This window comes from Amphiura filiformis, chromosome 18 (assembly GCF_039555335.1).
Source record: "Amphiura filiformis chromosome 18, Afil_fr2py, whole genome shotgun sequence".
NCBI lineage: Eukaryota > Metazoa > Echinodermata > Ophiuroidea > Amphilepidida > Amphiuridae > Amphiura > Amphiura filiformis.
In genome coordinates this window covers 35,033,482-35,057,629 of record NC_092645.1, presented here as the reverse complement: position 1 = coordinate 35,057,629, position 24,148 = coordinate 35,033,482, and the positions used below count along the sequence as shown (strand labels likewise).

Genomic DNA, 24,148 nt, shown 5'->3' with positions numbered 1-24,148 from the left:
TCCTAACGATTTGTGCAGGGTATTGCTTTTTAGCGACAAGGAGCACAACTTGGCTGGGACCGAGTCTAACGGAATTTAAGAACACGTACATTTGTGATGTGACCCGATTGTTAAGAAACTCAAGAAATATGTTGACAAACCTACTGTTGCGATAAAGACTTTAAGAAATACCTAACATGTAAAATGACTGAATTCCTGAATTCCTGAAATTCAGATTCTTTTTGGTTGAGGAATCATTACTAGTGGAGAGTTTGTGAGCTGCGTTTTACAGTAATAAGGTTTTCAGCATGTACATTCATACTTTTCCAATAAGAACCGTGGTTTCACATACCAAAGTTATTATTACCTATGTTTTCAAGGTGCCAAAATAGGAATCCCCACACGGCTCCATTGCAAATGCCGAAGAAAAGTATGGCAGATATAATGATGCTATAATGCGGCGTTAATAAAATTCTCAGGTCCTTCCATTGCATCCTTGCGTCAATGTACTGAAAGTAAAGGAAGCACAAATAAATCACGAAGAATGGAATTGGCAGCAATATTGACAATCCTGTATATGATTATATCAGGGTTATATCACCCATAACAGCCCTGTTACGATAGTTTACGGCTTACTCCGTGATTACTCCGCGACGTCGCCAGATGGCTCATTTTTAAAGTTAATATTGTGACCCTAAACATCAGAACTGGTTTACAAAATTAATATTAAACGTTTCGACACATTAAGAGCTTGTTTTTAAACCATGTTAAGTCCACAAACACATGTTTCTGATTCACCTGTGCGATATTGCAACTGGTTGTGATGCTATAGGAATAGTAATTTCAGTTGGATGCACCATTACAAAGCAAACAGTGGATGGATGCACAGTAACAATACTGTGTGAGGCCTTTGGTTCCCAACTGAGAACAATAGTCTGCATATTGTTATGCAGCATTGGTGTGGTAAATAATGGCTTGTTGATGGTACAACGCACTGTTGCCAATATCAAACTTATCAAAGTAATTGTGACGGTATCACACAAGTAAATGAGAAACATGTGGTTGTGGACTTAACACGGTTTGGAAACAATCTCTTCATGTATAGATATGTCTGATTTGAACATCCTAATTCTCACTCGAATATTATTGTGTTCAATCTTGTATTTTGTCCTCTTGTTTAAAATGTTTGAAATGCTTTACAGGAAATCGTATTTTTACTTTACTTACCGAGAATTGTAATTGTGATGCAAATACTAATGAGCCAATCATAAGCAAGCCAAATGGTATAAGGATGATGACGTAATTAGCATTAGTTAACGACACTCCACATTGGTTGACATTATAGCGGGAAAACTGAAGCAGCATGCCTGTAGTAAAAGCGCTGAAATATAAATCTTTTATTTGAAGGTGGGTATCTCGATTGTAACATATCACATTGAGCCCCATCACCAAACATTTTTATTCAAAGTTTTGAGTAAAATATAGCAGTTTTCAAGAATTTTATTATATTCTGTATGCCTTCCTCGAGGCAGTAAAGTAAAATCTTTTTTTGTTGTTGATTTTTTCAATACAAGAACTGCTCATTTTTGAAGGAATCTGTTATCAGTAAGTTTCGACTATATTTAATAATACGTATTTATAAATACGCAAGTGACCCCTGCCGCGCTGCCATAACAGCTTGTAGTTAGTACACTAGACACTAGACTACTGTGCAGCAATATTGTCTATTTTGTTCAACCTTGTGATTATATAACGTTTCCGTGGATAAATATTTTTTCCGTTGGCAAATACTTACAAAAAGTTGTTTGTGATAACATATTACAAATTCAGAAACCCCCATGTGTAATAATTTTGCTATTTAATTAATACTAAAAGTTTGATGATATTTATCTAAAGAGTTCGTATCCTTACTTATATTAGTGGTCAATGGCATGAAGATTTGGTCACGCTTGCTGGTCTTAGTATGTCGCGAACATGGGTCACGTGCGTATTTATAAATACGTATTTATATAATCGAAGCATACTGGTTAGATTACTTGCGTAATTTCCTTTCTGAAAATATCTACCTATGTATAAACCTATAATGTTTAGAGATACAATAAAAACAAAATCTAAATTACTGCCTCGAGGAATGTATACAGACGATACCATGGTTTTTTTTTCATACTCCCTAAATCATTTCAGGCCTAAAATTCCAATCCTTGTAATCGCCGGGAATCATTAGGATTTTATCATTACTCCGAAAAGTAGACCCACGTTAAGAGTGATATATATGGTTCTGCGCATGTCACAAAATGGCGTAGCTTTCGAACGATTTTTCTCTGGCTAATTTTAACCGAATGCAGTCGGTTATGCAGTCATAATTTATTTAAAACATGGTTGAATCAAGATAGAAGAATGCAATAATGCCGAGGCAGAAAACAAAGCAAAGTAAATTAAACGAATTTACCAGAAAACCTGGTGAAAAGTTTCGTCGCATCTCTTCGACAGAAGAAGGCATGGAAGAAGTAGCAGAATTCCACAACCTGTCACAGCCGAACGATACCAGCATGACCAGTGCTCTCGTAAGGCCCAAACCACGGCCTCTCATGGATGATTCTGAGAAACTTAATGTAATCATGGATAAGCTTGATATGCTAGATACGATTAATGAACGGCTGGGAAATATTGAGAAGGACATTGGCAATATGAAGAAAACAATTCGGGATCTTGAACAGAGTCAGGAATATTATGATAAAGAACTGGACTTAAAAGTCAACACAGCTGAATTCGATAGACTGACAACACTGGTGGATAACCTAGAAAATAGATCACGCAGAAACAACTTGATATTGTTCAATGTTCCGGAGAAAGCAGAAGGAAATGCTACTGGTAATCAAGGTCAGAAATGTGTTAACTTTGTAAAAAAAATTCATAAAGGAACACTTGAGATTAGAAGAAGATGTTGACATCGAGAGAGCACATCGAACGCCTACTAGATTAGACCGCCCTAGAGATAAACCTAGACCTATCCACGTAGCTTTCCTACGTTATACACAAAAACAAAAAACACTAAATGCTGCCTCAAACTTAAAAGATCATCCTTTTCCCAATGCTACGGTGATTGTAGCAGAAGATCTGAGCCAAAGACTACAAGAAGAAAGAAAGAAGCTGTGGAAGAAAAGAGGAGAGCTGCTCAAAGAAGACGCAAATAGAAAGGTATATGTGAATTACCCAGCAAGTCTACGGGTAGTGAACCAAGATGGAACCAGCTGTGTAATAAAAGCAAGCGAAATTTGACATTTAGACTGCAAAACTTGATTTCATAATATATGGCATAGAGAAACAGTGACATGTGTTTTGTTTACATCCAGAACAAGATAATTTTCTGACCACTTCCTTTTAATTTTGTTTAAAAGAAACAAAAAAGTTTTCCTTGAAGTGGTCTAAATCCCTTGAGTATACAGTACCGTATTGAATATCATATCGGTACAGCTGTAATTATGCGGTACACAAGGAAGTTAATGTTTTTTTGTAGTCCTAATGGACTTTTTTATGTTTCATGTTTATATGTGGTGCAATCAATAGTGAACAATTTTATGCATATCAGAATAATACTTAAATCAACTCAATGACTGAACTCACAGTATGTATGTTGAATGCTAAAGGTCTACGGGACAGAAAAAAGAGACGTGAAACATTTTTATGGCTACGAGAAAAGAAATTCTCTGTTTATTTTTTGCAAGAGACTCACAGTGTTGCAAATGATATAAAATGCTGGTCAAATGAATGGGGTGCAAAGCACTATGGAGCCATGGAAGCTCCAACAGTAAAGGCACTGGTATCCTGTTTCATAGTAATTTTGATTTTACAATTATGAAAACCTTATGTGACCCGAATGGTCGTTTTATTATTATTGATATTGATGTATCTGGTAAAACATTCACCCTGGTTAATATTTATGCACCAAACGATGATTGTCCTGAATTTTTTAGAGCAATTGATGACCATCTTAATCAATTCCAGTGTGATTCAATTATATTTGGTGGCGATTTTAATTGCGTGTTAAATATAACTTTGGATAAAAAAGGTGGTAGAATGCAAACTAATTTTAAAGCTCGCACTGAAATTCTGAAGTTAATGGAAAAAAGGTGTCTAATTGACATTTGGCGTGAAATGAACCCTAATAGTAAAAGTTTTACTTGGAAGTCGAACACAAATCCACCAATCATGTGTCGTTTAGATTATTTTTTAATTAGTAAAACACTGAGAGGATGTATAGAAAATAGTGCAATTTCACATGGTTATAGAACTGATCACAGTTTGGTTTCTGTAAAACTCAATGATAATTATGAAAAACCAGGTCGTGGTATTTGGAAGTTTAATGTTTCCTTGTTAAGGGAAGTAGAATGGGCTAGGTCCAAGACCCCTCCAATAATTTTTCCAAAAAAATTTTTTGCCTTATTTTGTTTAAGTGGATCATAAACTATCAGGTCAGCCAGATAAAATTATAAATTTCTTTTTGAAATGCGAATTTGAGGGGAATTTCATCTCTTTCAATTAAAAACGAAATTTATGGCAGCATTGGCTTTCTATACATAGTCTCCTCTGCAACCAGTTTGGTTACGCTCCCTCGTGCTCCCTCTGCTTGTCGCTGATGTAGAGACTATAAGCAAAAATTCAGCTGTGCTGTGGCTGTACGTACTGATACCCGTAAAGCATCATCGGCTATTCTGTCTAAATTCTAGTGAAATTCATCCACCAATATTACTTTTCGATCACGGAGAAAGAAAGAGGCGTCTTTAGCAGCTAGGCCTATATCCTTTTGAAGTAAGTACTTCTACAAATATCAAAGTGTGACGTGTTTTCAGTTAAGCTTATAGTACCGTAGGTATCCCAGGCAAACCTTATAGGTAACCCAGGCAAACCTTAGTTAACACATTTGCTGGTCAGCCAAATTCGCCGACAATGTCAATGCATTTTTACATAGAAATTTAAAACTTGTGCCCGAAGAAAGAAACCTACATAAATATGTTTTCTATACTTCACTTGACCCAAATATATGATTTTTATGGTGATAAGTCACCAAGACATGGAATTTTAGAGGATTTTGATAGCAGTTCCATTAAAAAAGCTGCTATCGCCATGAGACTAAGATCTAGAAACACCCCGAAATGCCGTTTTGGGGAATTTTGCTAGCTGAATCTTTTTGATGAAAGTCAGTCTTTGACAAGATGTAACTTTGCTACGGAAAGTGCTATGAAAAAAATGTTTTCAGTTTTGGCTTTGTTTACTCAAGGGCTTTAATTTGATATATAAAATGATGCAGTTTGATGGCAAATTTGAATTCACCTAGCATACCTAAACCTTAGTTAACACATTGCTAGTCAGCCAAATTCGCCGAAAATGTCAATGCAAATTTACATAGAAATTTAAAACAACTGGCCGAGGAGGGAAACCTACATAAATATGTTTTCTATACTTCACTTGACCCAAATATATGATTTTTTATGGTGATAAGACAATCGCACATGGAATTTTAGAGGGATTTTGATAGCAGTTCCATTAAAAAAAGCTGCTATAAATGAGACTAAAGCCTCCAGCATACTTTCCTGCCGCTTGTCGCAGGACGTTTCAACCAATGACAAGCCTTTATTGTGTCCATTTGTCTGCAATGCGCGTGCGCCACGCCGCTCAGCGGCAAGCGGCAGGGTAGTATGAAACCAGCATAAGACCCGAGAAAAAGAGATAGAGAAGCGACACTCTGTACAAACTGCCTATACCATGCTATACAGCAGTTGAAGACATGCATTGCAAGCGTCGCCGCCGCCAAGTCTTACTACTGAACGTGTAATGAGAAGATACCATAGAGTCCTACATAGAGATCTGAGAAAGAGACGGTCCGAATTGACCTAGTGACCTATAATTTATTAGAGAATCACATTTTTAGAGTATAAGTCCGCCCACCGCTGTCAATCATTCTAATGAACAAATGAAACAAGCTCTGGCATTCTGGCAATGACGTAATCCTAATTATAAATGAGAAAATCACATTGTACATGTAACTGTCTGCTGTACTTCATGTCTTCCAACAAGTGCCGGAGTGTCGCGGCCCTGATAAGACTTCCATGACTAAGATCTAGAAACACCCCGAAATGCCGCTTTGGGAATTTTGCTAGCTGAATCTTTTTGATGAAAGTCAATCTTTGACAAGATGTAATTTTACTTTACGGAAAGTGCTATGAAAAAAGGGTTTCAGTTTTGGCTTTGTTTACTCAAGGGCTTTAATTTGATATATAAAATGATGCAGTTTGATGGCAAATTTGAATTCACCTAGCATACCTATAACTTATAGTACATGTATTTATAGCATCATAGCATGCTAATTATACATGTATGATGTAGTAGGTATGAAAGGTGAATTAAAATTTGCCATCAAACTGCATCATTTTATATATCAAATTAAAGCCATTGAGTAAAGAAAGCCAAAACTGAAACCTTTTGTCATAGCACTTTCGGATGACTTTCCGTAGCAAAGTTACATATTGTCAAAGATTGACTTTCATCAAAAAGATTCAGCCGGGGCTTCAGCTAACAAAACAGCATTTCTGTGGTGTTTCTAGATCTTAGTCTCATGATGATAGCAGCTTTTCTATGTGGAACTGCTATCATTACATGTGTGAGTGTCTCATCATCACCATAAAAAATCATTTGGGTCAAGTGAAGTATAGACAACATATTTATACATGTAGGTTTCCTTGACCTAGCTGTTCTTTTACATTTCTATCTATTGTGTTTGGGCCCTGGTCTAGGCGAATTTGGCTGACAAGCAAATGTGTTAACTAAGGTTTGCCTCTCATACCTACTTATAGGGAGCGTTCGTTATTTACGACAGGGGGGATGGTCATTTTGAGGATCGAGGTACCCAAAATTTTTTTGGGATCTTGAGGGGGAACACAAATTTTTTTTTGTTGAACCAGGAGAGGGAAATGTTGTTAAGACCCATTCAGTGATCCCAGCGTTTACAAAAATGAAAATGATTTATAAATTGCTTAAAAGTCAAGGATAAGTCATTCAAATTAGGGACTGGCATTTTCTTCGAACGGGCTCCGCACACTTTCTCTGTGTCATAGTTCCAGCGACAAATAATTTTTCTTCAGTCTGTGTAGTTGGAAGGTGGGGGTCATAAAAAATTTTGACCCGCGATAGGGGTCATAAAAAAATTGCCCGCGATAGGGGGTCATAAAAAATTGACTCTGGTCACCGACATATTTGGGACCCCCCTTCGAAGAAAATGCCAGCCCCTTATCATGTGGTATTTTTGAAATGACAAATTTGGCAAAAATGAAGAAAACGGCATTGCTGGAAGGCTGTGGAAGCCCCATTCAAATACATGTCGCTATAATTTAGAATTACAGATCCGTGTAAAATGTATATACCGTATTGTCTTAAAATACATGGCTTTCAGCTGAACCACTCGGAGGCTATGTTTACATTTTTATCTATGACAATTAACAAAGGTACCAAAATCTGAATTAAGATTTTTTTACGATCGTCCGGATGAGCAAATCACTGAATGGAGAAATTCAGGAAAACAAGGGGAAAATCTGGTTTAATTCCCATTCATGTAAGCTGAAAGACTAAGGTCATCGTCCCCTTCGTGTCCGAGGGGTGAGATGGAACAGCTAAATATCGCCAATTAAGCAACCAATGGGAAGAATGGATCTAAGTGAGAAATATCCCACCGTCAGGCCTTGATCCGGGCCTTTATCATATGGGTGTCTATCGTGCTACAGTGGGAATTTATTGTGTACATTTTACAATAAGCCCAATCAGCATTGGAAGTTTGCAATGCATTGTGGGACAGTTTTTGCATTGTTATGACACTTTGTCCGATGCTCTTCCGCTACGTGTTTCATGACTGCTTATAGTCCAACTATTGATTTAGTGAAGACTAGTAGAGTATCGGTATTCTATAAAAAAAAATGTCAGTATGATAATACAGTCTGTGCTGACGAAACTAAGTTGGACATGGATAACTATGTTGTACCCAATGGTGGGAATCACAAAACATGTCACAAAATAACTACATGTAGTACCTCTTGGTAAAACAATTCAAACAGTTTGATTTCTAATATCAGGGAATAAATTCCTAATATTTACAATTTGAGCAAATTGGAGCTTTTTACATGGAGAAAATTGAACTGAAAGGCCCTGTACAAACCAATAGGGATTTCACAAGGTGTCTCTTTTGACAGACTGAGAAATGGGGTAGAGCACTGGATGGAACAACATCGACTGAGAGAATAACATTTTCATGAATTGATGGGGGGGGAATGTAAAATTAGCATTGTTAGTAGTTTTCGGTCTTTTCCAACAGTGCTTGAGGAAAGGAGGGACCCTCTGAGGGATGAACCTTTACAGAATTAGAACCTTGGGGATGGAACAGCCAAATGAAATCCTGGGAAAAAATTACCATTGTGATAATAGCGATCCATTGCAAGTTACTCAAGGCAATCAAATGATGAAGCATGACACAGTGTAAAGCAATGGATGTTCAGAAGTAAACACAGCTGATCACGACAGGCGATCACATAAAAAATGTTGTTAAAATTGCACTTCAACTATTTCAAACTAGGCAATTTGCTCTAAAATATACAATTCATCCAAATCAAATCACTATTAAATCAAAATCAACAAAGTTTGCACAAAATTACCACAAAAAGTGGAAAATGTTTGGAATATTTGAGTTAAAAGTGGAGGGAGGGGCAAGAAAAATATATTTTGGGAAAGTGCCCTATGTCCCCCCTAGTGCCACCACTGTTTAGAAGGTGATTTTATTCACACATTTGATCAATTTAGTTGTACGGTTGTCATTCAAAAGTTTCTTTAGGTGTGGTTATTAGGGGAGGTGAACTAATTATGGTGAATACAGTGGGCTACTTGTATGACCTTGGCAGCTAAATAAATTTGAGGAACATTTTAAACTTCCATTCAATCTTTTAGGGGCCTGTCATTTTCTTTGGAAATGGGGCCCCACATTTACAAAAAGTCGGCATCAATACAATTGCGACCCCCTCTATCTCGGCAACAAAATTTTATGACCACCACTACCAGTACACCTTACCCCCCTAAAAAGGCTAAAATTTTTGACCCCAGATATTTGAGTCCCCCTTCCGAAGAAAATGACAGCCCACAATTTTGGCAGTAAGTGTTATAATTATACAGAATTGTTTTACTGTTTTACTACTTCCAGATGGCAGAGCTTACTCCAGGCATATGGCAGTGGTCAATATGTTTCCAAGTATACTGGATATGGAGAAGACATAAATAGTTTGCAAAACTATGTAGAATGGATGATGTTTACAGTGGGGCAGAACAGGTTTAGATGTGATCAAACAAGACCATGAATGGCACACACCACTGACACTAGAAAGCCATTGTAGGTAAGAACAGTTATTCCAGTATATATTTCTTTTTATGTTGCATGTCCAGTGGCGTAGCTACATGTATGGGGTTGTGGTGCCCAGGGCAAGGATACAAACTTTTCACAGCTTGTACCTCAATAGATACACTACAAAAAGAAACATTAATAACAGGTACCGGTATTTCATTTGGTTTATGTAATTTGAGAAAGTTTATATTTTCATCAACACCTTTTTAATCTATCATCATTTCAAAACCTGGCGCCCAGGGCATGTGTCACCCTGCCCCTAGCTATGCCACTGCATGTCTCTGATTGCCATGGTTGCTTATCAAAACTGAGATAAATTTTGGCCCTTACTGGGATATGGCTTTTTTCTCTTGTGTGCAAAATATTACATCCCAAGTTCACGATGAGTGCAAGCATGGTGTACATACGGCCAGGGGTAAAACGTGGAATTATATAGGTAAATACCATAATTAACACTTGGTAATTTTGTGGATTGCAGTTAATACAAATAACTAGAAGCAAAATCAGTTTTCGGAACCAGGAAAGGTGGGGCTGGGGTGGCACCCCTCCCAATTAAAGCGCCACAGTATCTTAACTCCATTTGTGGTGAAAATGAGATTTTGATAATGATATGAAAATTAAGCTGTCAGTGCCTACTTTTAATGGACACAAAATCATATTGGTTTGTATTTACACAGTACACTCAAACTAGTTATTTCATACCTGCCAACTGTCCCTATTTAATAGGGACTGTCCCTATACTTACAGAAACAAATAGCATAAAAGAGAGCAATTTTACCATGTGTCCCTATTTTTGCAAAAATATGACTGCAGTAAGGTATAGAAAATTCAGGAATGTCCCTATTTTCAGATTTTTTTCTCACATTTGTCCCTATTTGTGAGGTCTTAGGGTTGGCAGGTATGCTATTTTGAGTTAAGATGTTGTGTTCAGGCCTCGAAATAAGCCAGAATTTCTGAGGGCCATTTAGGCCCTTGAACTTAAATGTTTGAGGGCCCTCACAGATTTGTGTGGGCCCGAATTTGGGCCATTGGTTTTAACCTATGAACCCCACAAAAAAGTGAGCAAATTGTCACAAATTTTGAGGGCAATTTGGGCCCACCGGATGTGTCTTTTGTGGGCCCTCACTGATTTTTGGGGGCCAAGGGCCCTTGGGCTCCCCTTATTTCGAGCCCTGGTTGTGTTGCTGAGCCCTTGATTTCTTGTTGACAATTTACACATTGATTTGGAAATAGTGTTTTAGGAATTTCACAGAGGTATATGTCAATAATAATTGTATTTTTGTTCTGTCCACAGCACGCACACTTCACACTTGCTTCAAAACTGGATGTGGATACTGTTACAAAAGCCGGCATCTTAAAAGTAAGGAATACATTTACAGGGGTTGCTATCCCACAAAACTTGGAGCTACTTTCTTAAAGCCACACCAAGCTTCACCACTTTCTTCTTCTTCTTCTTGGATTCCGCTTTACAATGATTAAGTTTGGATTTGTCAAATGAGCTACTAGGAGCAGCTTGAACTTTAAGCATTCATATGATCAAGGTTAAACTTGGCTTTTGCTTTCATCAGGCATCATTGTGAACTGATGGTGGTGACAAATTGAACGCATGAATAGTGAGACAATGGAAAACCTTTTTGATGCATGTTTTATAAAGTGAAAGTTGACTTTACATTTGTGAGCAAAAGGTGAAAGTAAGCTGAGGTGAAGCTTGACCTCCAATAATGACAATATAAGTGGTTGAGGTGAACAAGGTTGAATGCTTCAGGTTGGCTTAAACATGCTGAATGACCTTTACATTAAGGCAACTGTTTTGTGAATTTATGGGCTGTCATTTTCTTCAGAAAGGTTCAAGAATATACTTGGGGTCATAAAAATTGTATACCAAAGAATAGTGAGGGTCAAATTTTTTTACACCAAAAATAGGGACATACCAAAAATAGGAAGGTTATAAAATTACTACAGTTTCTGTGAAAGAAGAACAGCACTTGTTTACATTTTGAGAGTGTGCACGTGTAAACACAGAACTAGGGTTCTGATTAGCTGATTCAATCATCTGACAATCATAACAACAGATGCGGTAATCTGATTGGCCAATTACGCATCAAAATGTTGGTTGGCACAAACAAAGCTCTGCATTATGTCCCTCATTAACGGGTGCTCGCATCAATCTGAGCAAGCTGCCATACTTCTCTGAAACCGAGTGTAAGGGCATGTGACTATTAAACATTTTGGGTGCCGGACTGCCCTACATGCATATTTACACTCTCCACCACACATTTTGCACCATCTTTAGTTACAACGACAAATGTTTCCGTACTGTGGTCACCTTTCCATCAAGCACACATTTCTTGACTTTTTGGGAAAATTTGTTTCTGGTATGCGTGCAGAAGGGTGGTCATAAAAATATTCTGCCTAAAATTGGGGAGGGGGTGCCACAAAATGTTCAGCCCACGATGGAGGGGGTTCATAAAATTGACTCTGGTCACCAACATAATCATGACCCCTCCCTGCCCAAAGAAAATAACAGCCCCTTAGCAGCCACATATATCTGGCTACACACCTGGTCAACTTAACAACCAAAAGTTAATGGTAAACTTATTTTGTTATACCTTGTATATATCCCTTTGTAGGCATTCTGTATTATCATTAGTAGTTATATCAATGCTATTGTTGATAGTCAAGTAATTGCCATATTAATGAGTGTATTTTTGTATTGCACAGAGCATACTCAGCACAGTGCATGCTCCTCTGTGCATGTAGCATGCTGACAAGGGCATTTTGTGTGTATTGCGTGGTTTGAATTAACCATTTTATTTTAGGAGCTTCAACAAACATGTATTTATAATAGAAGTCAGAAATTAATCAACTATTTGGCATGTGACGATCATTAAACTCACCACAGCCTTTGATAAGGTTTAAAAACAGACCAAAGTGAGGTTGATTCATCTGGTGCCTGGAGAAATGGAATTACAGACACTTCACCCAAGCAAAAGAAGTTTCTAGTTACTAATGCACAAATCAATTGTAGTCCTGGCCCTCCAGGGGCCTGGCCCTCCAGGGGCCTGGCAATAGCGGGGTCCGAGCCGGGACTTGGCCGGGGATGTAACAGCTCCAGGCATGAGAATTTTCAGTTTAAAAACTGAATTCAGTTTTTTTTATAGTCAAAATTTCCGCAACTTTATTTAATTTCAGCCTGTTTTTGGTACTTTTTGCCCAATTTCACGCGCATTTTCAGTTTTTTTTAGGAAAGTTCAGTCTCATGCCTGCAGCTCAAAGTGTCCCCGCAGTGCGAGGACATAGTGGGGGAGTGTACGGGGATGTAATTCCTCTGAAACAGGCGGGATCTACACCGGAGTGTACCCGGATGTAATAGAAGAGTACTCACAACCGTGCTGGGTCGTATGCGGGGGGAACACTCGGGGGGACTTCGAACATGGTGCCCGGGGCTAGGGGCCGGGACTTGGCCAGGGATGTACCCCAGGATGTACACAGAAATAGTGCCCCGCCCTGCGGGGACTAAGCGGGGACTGTAACATGTTTGTAACAGTTTCCAAAATTACATCCCCGGTAGGTCCTCGCTATCCCGGCCCCGGGACTACAATTGATTTGTGCATAAAACCTAACTTTGAAGATGAACTTATATGTGTGAAAGTGAAACACTAAACTATATGATGACAAATCATAAACTGTTTCTGAGTTTGATTGACAGTAAGTTTAATTCCAACTTTGCTGTTTTGTAATGTTGGCATATTTTATCAATGATGATCAGTAAAGCTATCTACTATAAAAATGAGTATATCCCTTGTTTGTTCCTGTATGCAGTATGAAACAATATAGCAATGCTCACAGGTGTATGGGTATGTATCACATTCACAGCCTTTGGTCTCTGCAAATCCAATTTAAACCAAATGTTGATAGTTTTTTCATATTACATGAACAAGCAAGTGATAACTGATAATTGAGATAATGTGTCTGTAATCAGTTTAAAGGCCCTCTTTTTCTTCATTCAGATTGGAGATTTTGGTACTAGTATCAGTGAGAAGCCCATACATGTATTTTACAGTATTTTAGGTGACCTCAAGGATGAACAGATGATTTATTGTGGTATTTAACTGATTACATGTAATTGTGTCCCAGTTTAAATAAAGAAATAATACAAACAAACAGTTTTAGCTCTTATATTAATTCACAGGGAGCAACTGCAGTTTCAAAATATACACAAGTGCCCAGAAAGATGCAGAAAGTTTCCATGGCATGTTTTGCATAAGGAACATAAACCGTAACATAAATATTAGAAAATTATAAACAAAAACATGTACTAGGGTTTAATTTATAATAAACCTGTAAGGGAGATATCTTTACTAACAAATACTCCTAAGGGTATCTTTCAGGTACAATCTCACTGGTTTAGGGGGAAAATTTGTTGCACAACCGAGCTAAATTCCTGTTAAGGGGTGTATTTTGCTCAAAAGGACAAATCCTGTTTTTAAAGGGTATGTTTTGAAAATCTTTGGTAATGGATGTGTACACTGTGGAACTTGAGTGGCCCCCTGGGTATTAATCAGAGAGAGTTTCTATTGGGGTTATTAACAATAGGCTGTCAGTTAGAAAAGGTTTGGGTGGGACTGCAGTGGTTCTTGACAAGACTCCTTATTGAATAGGAGTCTTGTTCACCAAGGGATGTTCAGTTTCCATAGACCATCCACTTTTAAGATCAAAATTTTATGTTTTGTAGCCATCAAATATCCCTTTTGAAGTAGAGTAAATTACCTACATGTGATGTAAGTTAAGGCTTAAAAGAAGTATGTCTCAAAGCTGCCACACACTCAAAGCTGCCACATTCATCTTGCAGTGCGCATTTCTTTTCTCAAAAACGTAGGTCAAAATGTTTGAAGCATTTGTTGGAAAATATGTTGTGAACTTCTAAAATGACACTTTCAATTATCGAAAAGTTTTTGCGCATTATAAGAATTCATGTAACTTATTCTGATTAGTTTGAGTTGGGGGGAAATAGCACTCTTCACTTGATTTCTAGATCTGTGCAAGCTTTGAGACATAAAATGATATTTTCCCCCGATATATAAGGAAACAGTCTCTTCAAAATGGTGTCAAGCTTAAGTGATGTGTAATCCGATTATCACTATGCCAACTGGATCACACTTTTGAGTTCTGCACCACGATCGAAATTATCAAAACACAAAGTCTATGGCATGTACTACCAATTCCAAAAGATGTGTGATCCAGTTACCAAAAATGTAACCACTTTGCTGGCAAATTGGATTTTGTTTTGGTATCCATGCTAGTCCCGTGATGACTCCTAAGGGTTATCAGAATCAAACTGTCTTATAATCTTGAATAGGTTTCTGGAAAGGGCATGTGTACCAAGCATTATCTGAGAACCCCTACTCATGGGATATGTACATTAGGGACGCACCATTAGGTTCTCAGGGTGGGGGTAGGAAGTTTTTCTTCCCCGACTCCAACTTCCTACCCCCGAGTATCAAATGGTGTGTCCCTTTACAAACATGTAACCATTAGGGATGAAAAAAACCTCATGTTTTACTGGTGGATGGACTTCTCAAGTATGAAAGGTTTGGTCAGGATTTTTATTTTTGTTAATTAATTCATTAATATTTTTTTAAGCTTTATTTATTTCATACAACATTCGGTATCTAGTGTCACTGCTTTTCCAAGAGGCTAAAATGACCCAAATATCACCAAAAGCTTGGAACATTTGGCAAGAATTAATTTGTTCTATTTCTTTGGCAAACATATTTTGAAAATGTTCTGAATACTTTCAAAAATTGTCAGTGAAAATCAATAAATTTTGGCGCCCAAATAAAAAATATCCGCCAAAATGGAAAATCTGGGTCGATTCGGGCCCATATTTTTTTTTTTTTGGCCTTACAGGAATCTGTTTCCAATTGTAATTCACATGTTAAAGGGGGACAATTTATATTATGATGAACTGTCATTTGGCACTCTGCCATGTTCATAAGGATATGATATGTACAGAAATAATGTCAGTAATTTTAATAATATCAGTAATCATGTTCAACAAATGTATATTTATTACAAATGGTGATGAATTATATTAAAAGATTATGATAAGTTCAAGGTTGTGATCAAGTGTCTTCATTGTATTATTCCCAGTTTATGCTATATCAGGATCAAAATATCAGGATGTCCCACCATTATATATGTATTTTTTATCCAAAAAAAGCACAGTTTCCCTCTAGATTACCAATTCCTTAGGAATGCGATTCTTGAATTCCCCATTGTTTCCAGGCCTGATTATAGTACAAATACAATCTATTAGTTGCTCATGATAGAAATATTATTGTACAGACTATTGCCCCAAGGTGGTCTGGAGAGTTTGGGCCTAGGTAGATTTCCCACAACTGATGTCCAAGGGCAAATTGTATGCCTGTATTCTACAGTGAAACTTGGGGGTAATGGAATTCACTGTTTCCTAATATAGATCAATCAATATTTATTGTATAACCAGTAACTATTCTGTTCCATATGGTCCATTGTAACAATTCCAGTGCTCCCCCCTAATCATGGACCATCAGTACGTACATCACAGATCGTCGGTACACGAAAGTGACTCGAGTGTCCAAGTCAAAATTATTTTAAGTAAAAAAAAATCACAATTTTGTGTGTACCTAGTGTGGTGATGGACTATTGATATATATATGTTACATCAAATCAAGGGCTTACATGTATGAACTATGCAGCCAGCCATGTAGGAAGACTGTGTTTAAATTTGAAAATACACACCAGTTTTTGCCCACGCGTGGTCTATACTTTGTACACAAATCTTAAATTTACACACCCAGGTTTTTGAATTTTACACACCCAAACTTTACCTAAGACCTAGTGTTAAATGCATGTTGCTAGTGGCATGTTTGTAACTCATATCCTGGTTAGAAAGGTAAATTTCCTGGGGAAAATTTGGTATCCCTCCCATAGCCGGTTGCACTGTTCCGATAACCTACAGCTACACGCCTGATAACAATGATGTTAATTCATTGACGTGATAAAATGAACTCAAACAATACATTTAAGGAGGGTCCGAGTGGTGTTTGCACTCACAATTTGCACTCAAATATTGAGACAAATAGAGTAGTATGGGTTAAAAGGCAATCCCAATGATTGATAATATAAAGGAGCATCATTTCTGCAGCATGTGCATGTGTTTTCTTAGGAGTGGTTATAAAATACCCTGTTGGTGTTCTATAGCTGGGCTATGAAAAGAAGATAGCACATACAGCAATACAATAATTTCAGACATTTTTGTTTAGGTCATGTTTAACTTTTAATCCCACTCTTACTAAGCAAACAAAACTCATGCTCAAACATTTCAAATTACAAAATTATATTTGCAGATAGCAGCTGCAGACCTTTAAAATCTGCATGTGAACATTCATGAGATTATTATTGGGCACTTGGAATTAACTCTCTTACTTGAAAATAAAACTACGGAAGTGTTAGAGTATCTGAATACATATGTATGTGATAATGCCCAATACTGTGTGCCCAATATTTGAGTGTCTAAAAGCAATAAGCAGTGCCTTATAGATAAGAATTTTCTACAGGGACCATTCACCCTTTGTAATCTTACATCTAGTAAAAAGGCATTGAATAAAGTTGTGAATGATTGATGAAGCCTTCGTCAAAGTGTTAAAAGTTTAGTGAAATACACACCACCAATTTTTTACAGGTGCGCCAGGAATGGTATCCCATGCCCGATCCCATGTCTACTTGTACATAGCACATTTGTGAAGAGGTTTCCTTGTTGGAGCAAAAGTACTATGATAGGATTTGTTTCATTCTGGCTTGGCTAGTGGTACTGGTATCCCATGGGCTATTCAAGCATTGGCTTCAGTGTCTTGTAATAATCAGCTTTGAGAGACGACAAAACGTGCAATTTATGAGACATGTCAGAGTCAAAGATGACACCCAGATCCCAGCACCCATGCAGAATGCGTGCATCACAAGAAGGTGGAATTTGTGAATCACCGATGATATTATTATTAATGATGGAAATTTAGATTTCTGATGCTTTGAGCTGATAATGAGAAATGTTATTTTGGTGTCATTAAGTTTAAGAAAGTTTTCACACATCCACAGTCTGATTTCCTCAATGCCAGCTTAAAAATTGAGAAATACTTTTAGAAGAATCACATGGTTTGTAGGCAAAATAAATCTTGAGTGTTATCTGCGTAAAGAAAAAATTGCAGATAGTGCCTTCTGACTATGTCAGCAAATGGATGAGCAAAGATCATAAACCACTGCGGCCCCAACACCGATCCCTGTGGTAGGCCGAATTGAAGTGCGCATGGCTCAGACATGGAGTTGCCAATGACAACATGCTGAGATCCCCATCCCACATCCATGTGTCCTATAGGCCTATATTGATATTGCGGACATGAATGGTGGATGACCAATGCAGATGGTGTATCTAATTGTTTAAGGGCATGTCGTGATCCACAGCCTCATCCCCCACTTGTTTCCAAAAAGTTGAGATTTTTATACCACTGGAAACCTCTGGCTACATAATGTTTATGTACCAAAAATTTCTGGCAGATTAATTCGATTAACAAAAATATCGTCACATTTGATTTTCCATCTGGTATACCAGAACGAAATTACAACAGTGGCCTATGGAACAGTGTAATTCACATAATCATGCATAACTCATAAATAAATCCGAATCAACTGAATATTTTTTCGTGGATATATACTGAAAAATGTCAAATGCTAGGATCACGAAATCCTCCTTTAAAGAAATATTATAACATACTGAGAATGACACCCTCGCTGATTTTGTTAAAATTTGTTTTTACACAATTATATTGTACTTTATTAATAGGTTACACCTGCCCAATTTTGTGCCTATTTTTGCATTTTTCTCAAAATTATAGCGCATTGGTGACAAGTAAGATATGTATATTATAGGGGCAAGGAGTACAACTATTGCACTGTAAATTTTATTTCTGCACAGACAACAGTTTTGGAGTTACAGTCAAAAATGAGGGAAACCAATATTTGATCAATAAATCAATAACTACTTGTCTTGAGTTGCTGAATTTTCAGTGCAGTAGTTGTAGTCCTTGCCCCTATAATATACATCTTACTTCTCACCAATGCGCTATTATTTTTGAGAAAAATGCAAAAATAGGCACAAAATTTGCCAGGGGTGTAGTACCCCCTTAAACCAATATACCCTGCAAAAATCAAGACTCTAGGTGCTGTGTAGTTTTGTCAAAAATCCAAGATTTTGAATAAAACGATGGAACCGGCGTTTTCTATTATTTCGATGGAATTATTAGCCGAACGGATGCACGATGGTCATTACACATAGTACGTACACGGTGTTCGGGATGGTGATCTACACAAAGGGTCGTACCATAACATGACCGAACGAGTGGAACGTATTGGTGACATATGCGCTGGAAGTAAATTTTCTTTGCTTTGTCGTGAGTTGTTCGGATCAAAAATAAAAGGGGATATATGTGCCCATCCACCACAAACTGGTCGTAAAGTCAGCATTTTCCATTTTGAGATACAATCAAAAACAGTATATGGATTTAATAATATAGTAGGAATTTGACCTTTGATGAACCATAACATCACTTCCAGATGTCAGATGAAGCTGGTTGAGGTGTCATTTTAAAGCTGAAAGTGAATTCTTTCAAAATCTGCAATAAACAGAACATGATCTAGAGCCGTGGCACTTCGTGGTGGATGGCCACATATCTGACAGTAAAAGTAACATTTTATGGCCAAGAAATGCTAATCTATTTTGTATGAAAATGTTATAATATGGCTTTAACTGTGAAGCCTTGTTTGTTGCAAAATGTGTTGACACTCATGCAATATCCAATACACTATACAGGGCATGTGAAATGAGTCATGCCCATGTCTGAATCGATATACAATTACAAAACCAGGAAGTTGCAGTTTACTAATTTTAGAAAGCTTACAATATAACAACATGCATGCCGTGCCGTGACGTGGTTTATACTAGGTTCAAAAAAGGTAAAATATCATGTCACTTCACATCATGATGACATACTGCATAGAAGTTATAATTTTCACTGAACGAACATCTCATCTGATATAAGATCGGAGCAGAAGTAAACAAACCAACAGCTGATCCAACCTCGTTACAGTATATAAATTTCACACAGACATTCGATTTTACAATGCACTTTTTCTTCAGTTGATTTGTACGGGTACAAACAGTGTATATGAGATTACGAGACTAAATTGCAAATTGGATCAGCTGACCAAGCATGTGACCGGTCAGGTACATGATCAGCTGTTTAAAATTGATCCACCAGTCCTTCAACTGCTTACGCATGGTCATCGGGTTGTGCTTGCAGGTGATTTTGAATTGTTTCGAGGTCGGGCCGAGGGACTCAGGCTAGTCAGCTATTAAAATGGATGGTGTGCCGAAATCGTGCAAATTCAAAGGAAATGTTTGGTAATTTTCAATAAAGATTAGTTCCAAAATGGGACGTTATGGCAGTATGCTAAAGAAGGAGAAATGTGCGTCAAGTTTCATAGGTGCAGCACGGTGAGTAAGAAAATGTGAATTACCAAATGGACCCCAAAAACCGACATTTGTCACCCAAATAATTACGAAGAAGATTTACGAAGAACTAAATAAGTCCAAGTTGTCCCTTGTACCAGTTGTTTTATCACTTGCAAACTTCGGTAGCAACCAAAATATACACGGAGAGTGACTTGAATAAAATTCGGTTGTAATGTGCATAATGTTTGCACGAAATGCCGACGGTCAAAACAAAATTTTGAGCATGCCATTGTGAAAAATGATTCTTAATGCGAGTACATACATAAAACCGACAGAAAACACTAAAATGGGAAGACAAATTCAACTGTAATATTTAAATGGAAAATTCGCAGATGCTAAAACCATACTGAAATTTTGTGTGTATGTATGTATAACAACTGTCCAACAGCGATTGTTTCTGACATTTCTCTTTAATGAAAAATGTGCAAAAAACCGGTTTTTCACTAATTTGTCCCAAAAATCTGACCAGATATAAAAGTTAGTAAAAAAAGAGTATACATGGCATGTACTGACCCATGGTAGTTATCACACATGATAATGAGTGTAGGTCATCTTTACTTTTCGACAGGGGCTACCCTGACCAACGTTGCTACCCCAGCCCTTAAGTGACATTAATTATGTAAATATTGTCAAAGAAAGTATTGAGAACATTGTTAATGAGAACAAGGATGCCAATCCTCAGATTTTGTGGGAAACAATTAAATGCGTTGTTAGAGGTGATACCATAAGATACTCTGTAAGGAAAGCAAAAGATCGTAAAAAACACCAGGATGATCTTGAAAAGGATATTACAAGGCTAGAAATATTGTATTATCAAACAAACGACCCAGATACTCTTGCTGATTTAAATATTAAGAAAAGAGAACTGGAATCAGTGTATAGCTACAGAGCCAAAGGAGCTATGATACGTAGTAAAGCTAGATGGGTAGAAGATGGAGAGAAAAATTCCAAATACTTTCTGAATCTTGAAAAACGTCATTACTCAAAAAAATGTATCAGTAAATTGCAGGGGACAGATGGTAGCGTCATAACTGGTAACGATGCAATTTTAGAAGAAGAAGTTAATTTTTATTCTAATTTATATGCTAGTTGTAATGAACATGGTAATGAAAATATTCTTCATAAAATTGGAATCACTGAAAATGATATTCCCAAAGTGTCCAACCAGGATTCAAAAATGTGTGAAGGTATTATTTCATATGGTGAGTGTATGAACGCTATCAAATCTATGCCTAATGGGAAAAGCCCAGGGTCTGATGGGTACCCCATTGAATTTTATAAAGTGTTTTGGAACCAAATTGGGTCTGTTTTAGTCAAATCCTTTAATTATTCTTTTAATTTGGGGCAATTATCTGTTAGCCAAAGAAGGGGTATCATTTCACTGATTCCAAAAGATGGTAAAGATGAACTTTTGTTGAAGAATTGGAGGCCGATTTCTCTCTTAAATGTAGACTATAAAATTGCTGCTAAGGTAATAGCAAATAGATTGAAAAAGGTTTTGAGCTCTGTAATTTCAAGTGACCAAACAGGGTTTTTGCCAGACAGATACATCGGTGAAAATGTCAGAGTAATTCTAGACATTATTGAGCATACTGATACAAATGATATACCAGGCACACTTTTCTTTATTGATTTTGAGAAAGCGTATGATAAATTAGAGTGGAATTATGTGCAAAAGTGCCTTGATTATTTTGGCTTTGGTAATGATTTGAAAAGATGGATTAAATTATTTTATACACAAATAAGCAGCTGTGTAATAAATAATGGTTATGTTTCAAAATATTTTCAGTTGTCCCGTGGCGTTCGTCAAGGATGCCCATTGAGCTGCTATATTTTTATTTTATGCGCGGAACTGATGGGTATTGCCATCAGATCCAACGACAACATTAAAGGTATCCAAATTGGTGATGGTAACTGTGTAAAAATTTCACAATTTGCTGATGATACCACTCTTGTCTTAGATGGTTCAAATGAATCCCTTATGAATGCTATTAATGTTATTGAAAATTTTGGCTCAATTTCTGGTTTAAAATTGAATGCTTCCAAATCTGTTATTTTGAAGATTGGCTCATTACAGAATGATAATGATCATACGCTTCCAGATAAGACCTATCAATATACAAAAGGTCCTGTAAAATTTCTTGGTATTATGATTTCACTCAACAAGGATGAGCTTATTAACATTAATTTTGAGCCTCAGTTAAAACAGTTAAGTACAATTCTTGATATATGGTCTCAGCGTGATCTTACTCCAATAGGCCGAATCACTATAATTAAGTCTTTAGCTTTGTCACAGCTGACTTACTTCTCTTTTCCGTCTTACCAACTCCACCGAATACATTCATTAAAAAGATTGAGCAAATTTTATTTAAATTTATTTGGAATGGTAAGCCAGACAAAGTTAATAGAAATGTGTTGTACTGTAAAAAAGAGGATGGTGGTATGAATATGACTAATATTTATAACTTCATTGATGCCTTAAAATGTGCTTGGGTTAAAAGGTTTTTAGATGATGAGAATAAAAGTAGTTGGAAATATTTGTTTTCAAATGAATTGTTAAAAGTTGGTGGGGATTGGATTTGGTTGTGTAATCCCAAAAGTCATATTAACTTCAGCTATGACAAAATTTGTAACACCTTTTTGTGTGATGTGTTGAAATCTTGGTTTAAATTAAGGAATATGGATCATGAAAAAACAGATGAAGTTTTATGGTACAATTGTAACATAAGAATTAACCGAAAAACTTTATATTTCAAGTCCTGGAGTAGTAAAGGTGTCAATTTTGTATCTGATTTAATTATTGATGGGCATTGGATGTCATATGAAAATTTCAAAGATAAATATGATATCAATTGTAATTTCTTAAAGTATCTGAGTGTGATAGATATTATTTCAAAAGCCTTTAAAAGTCAGCTGTTAGAAAGTAAACACAACCGTGAGCTACAGCTGATGTCCCAAATCAAGAATGCAAAGAAAGTTACCTCATTTGCATATCAATTACTTTGTCATACAGCTCATCACCCAGTCCCTAAAGCACAACAGAAGTGGAAGGTTGAATTTGAGGTCAATGATATGAATTGGAATTTGATTTATGCTATGCCATATAGATGTACATTGGATACCAAAACACGGTATTTACAATTTCGTTTTATTCATAGAATCCTTCCAACAAATAAGTTTCTCTATAAAATTGGCTTAATTAATGAGTATAAATGCTCCTTTTGTAAGGAGGAAGAAGAAACCATGAAGCATCTGATGTGGTCATGTAAATTTGCCAAAGCAATGTGGAATGATATTTTGGCTGGTTGAGAGAATTAAATATTACCGTGAATATTACCTATCGGGAAGTATGTTTTGGTATTTATGATGACAAATATGCCACTTTTTTGTTTTTGATTCTATTATTGACAAAAAGATTTATTTATAAATGTAGAGTTCAAGAAATTAACCCTATCTTTAATGATTTTAAACACTGGGTTTTTTTCATTGAAAAAGTAGAGAAGGAAATTGCAAATAAAAAAGATACTTATGGTTATCATGTAAAGAAATGGGAACTATTATTAATATTAAGATGAGTTCTGTCCAAAAGATGTCAGAAAATAAGTTGTTTGTAATAATTTTGGTATCGTGTTTGATGGTTGTTTGTAAACTTGTGTGTTTTATTTCATTTTGTATGCAAATAGAAATATTAAGGTACATTGTATTTACTTTATGATATTATTGTATTTGCATTTTATGTAATGTTTGTGAGTTAAAAAAAAAATAAAGACCCTCACGGGCTTTGAAAGACAAAAAAAAAAGAGTGATATATATAGTTGATTTGCCTGGTCTATATTTTGAGTGTTAAATAAAATAGACAAAATACAGGACTTCAATTAATAATTTGTAATATTTCTGGCGAGATGTCACAAGACAATTCTCCAAATAAAATATATTGATATTAATCCGCAATGCTATAAGGCCCGCCGATTACGAGCTGATCAAAATGTACTTACCCAAGATCCCAACCTAGATTGCCATATCCACGAGTTTTACCATATTCAGATACCTCTCTCCCTGCACCTTGTAAAGCTGCCATAGCAGATGCATCAGCAAGTGCATTAGATGGCGTGTATCCAATTTCAAATAGA

The 24,148-nt window shown here is 36.6% G+C and overlaps 1 long non-coding RNA gene across 1 annotated transcript; it reads right to left on the bottom strand.

Annotated features, from left to right (window-relative positions):
- Positions 1–398: 398 nt before the first annotated feature.
- On the bottom strand, positions 399–24,148 carry LOC140139451 (uncharacterized). The gene is made up of 3 exons (XR_011857125.1): positions 24,014–24,148; positions 1,207–1,360; positions 399–488 (listed from the first exon to the last, which is right to left on the bottom strand). It is a non-coding gene; the product is annotated as an uncharacterized lncRNA (long non-coding RNA).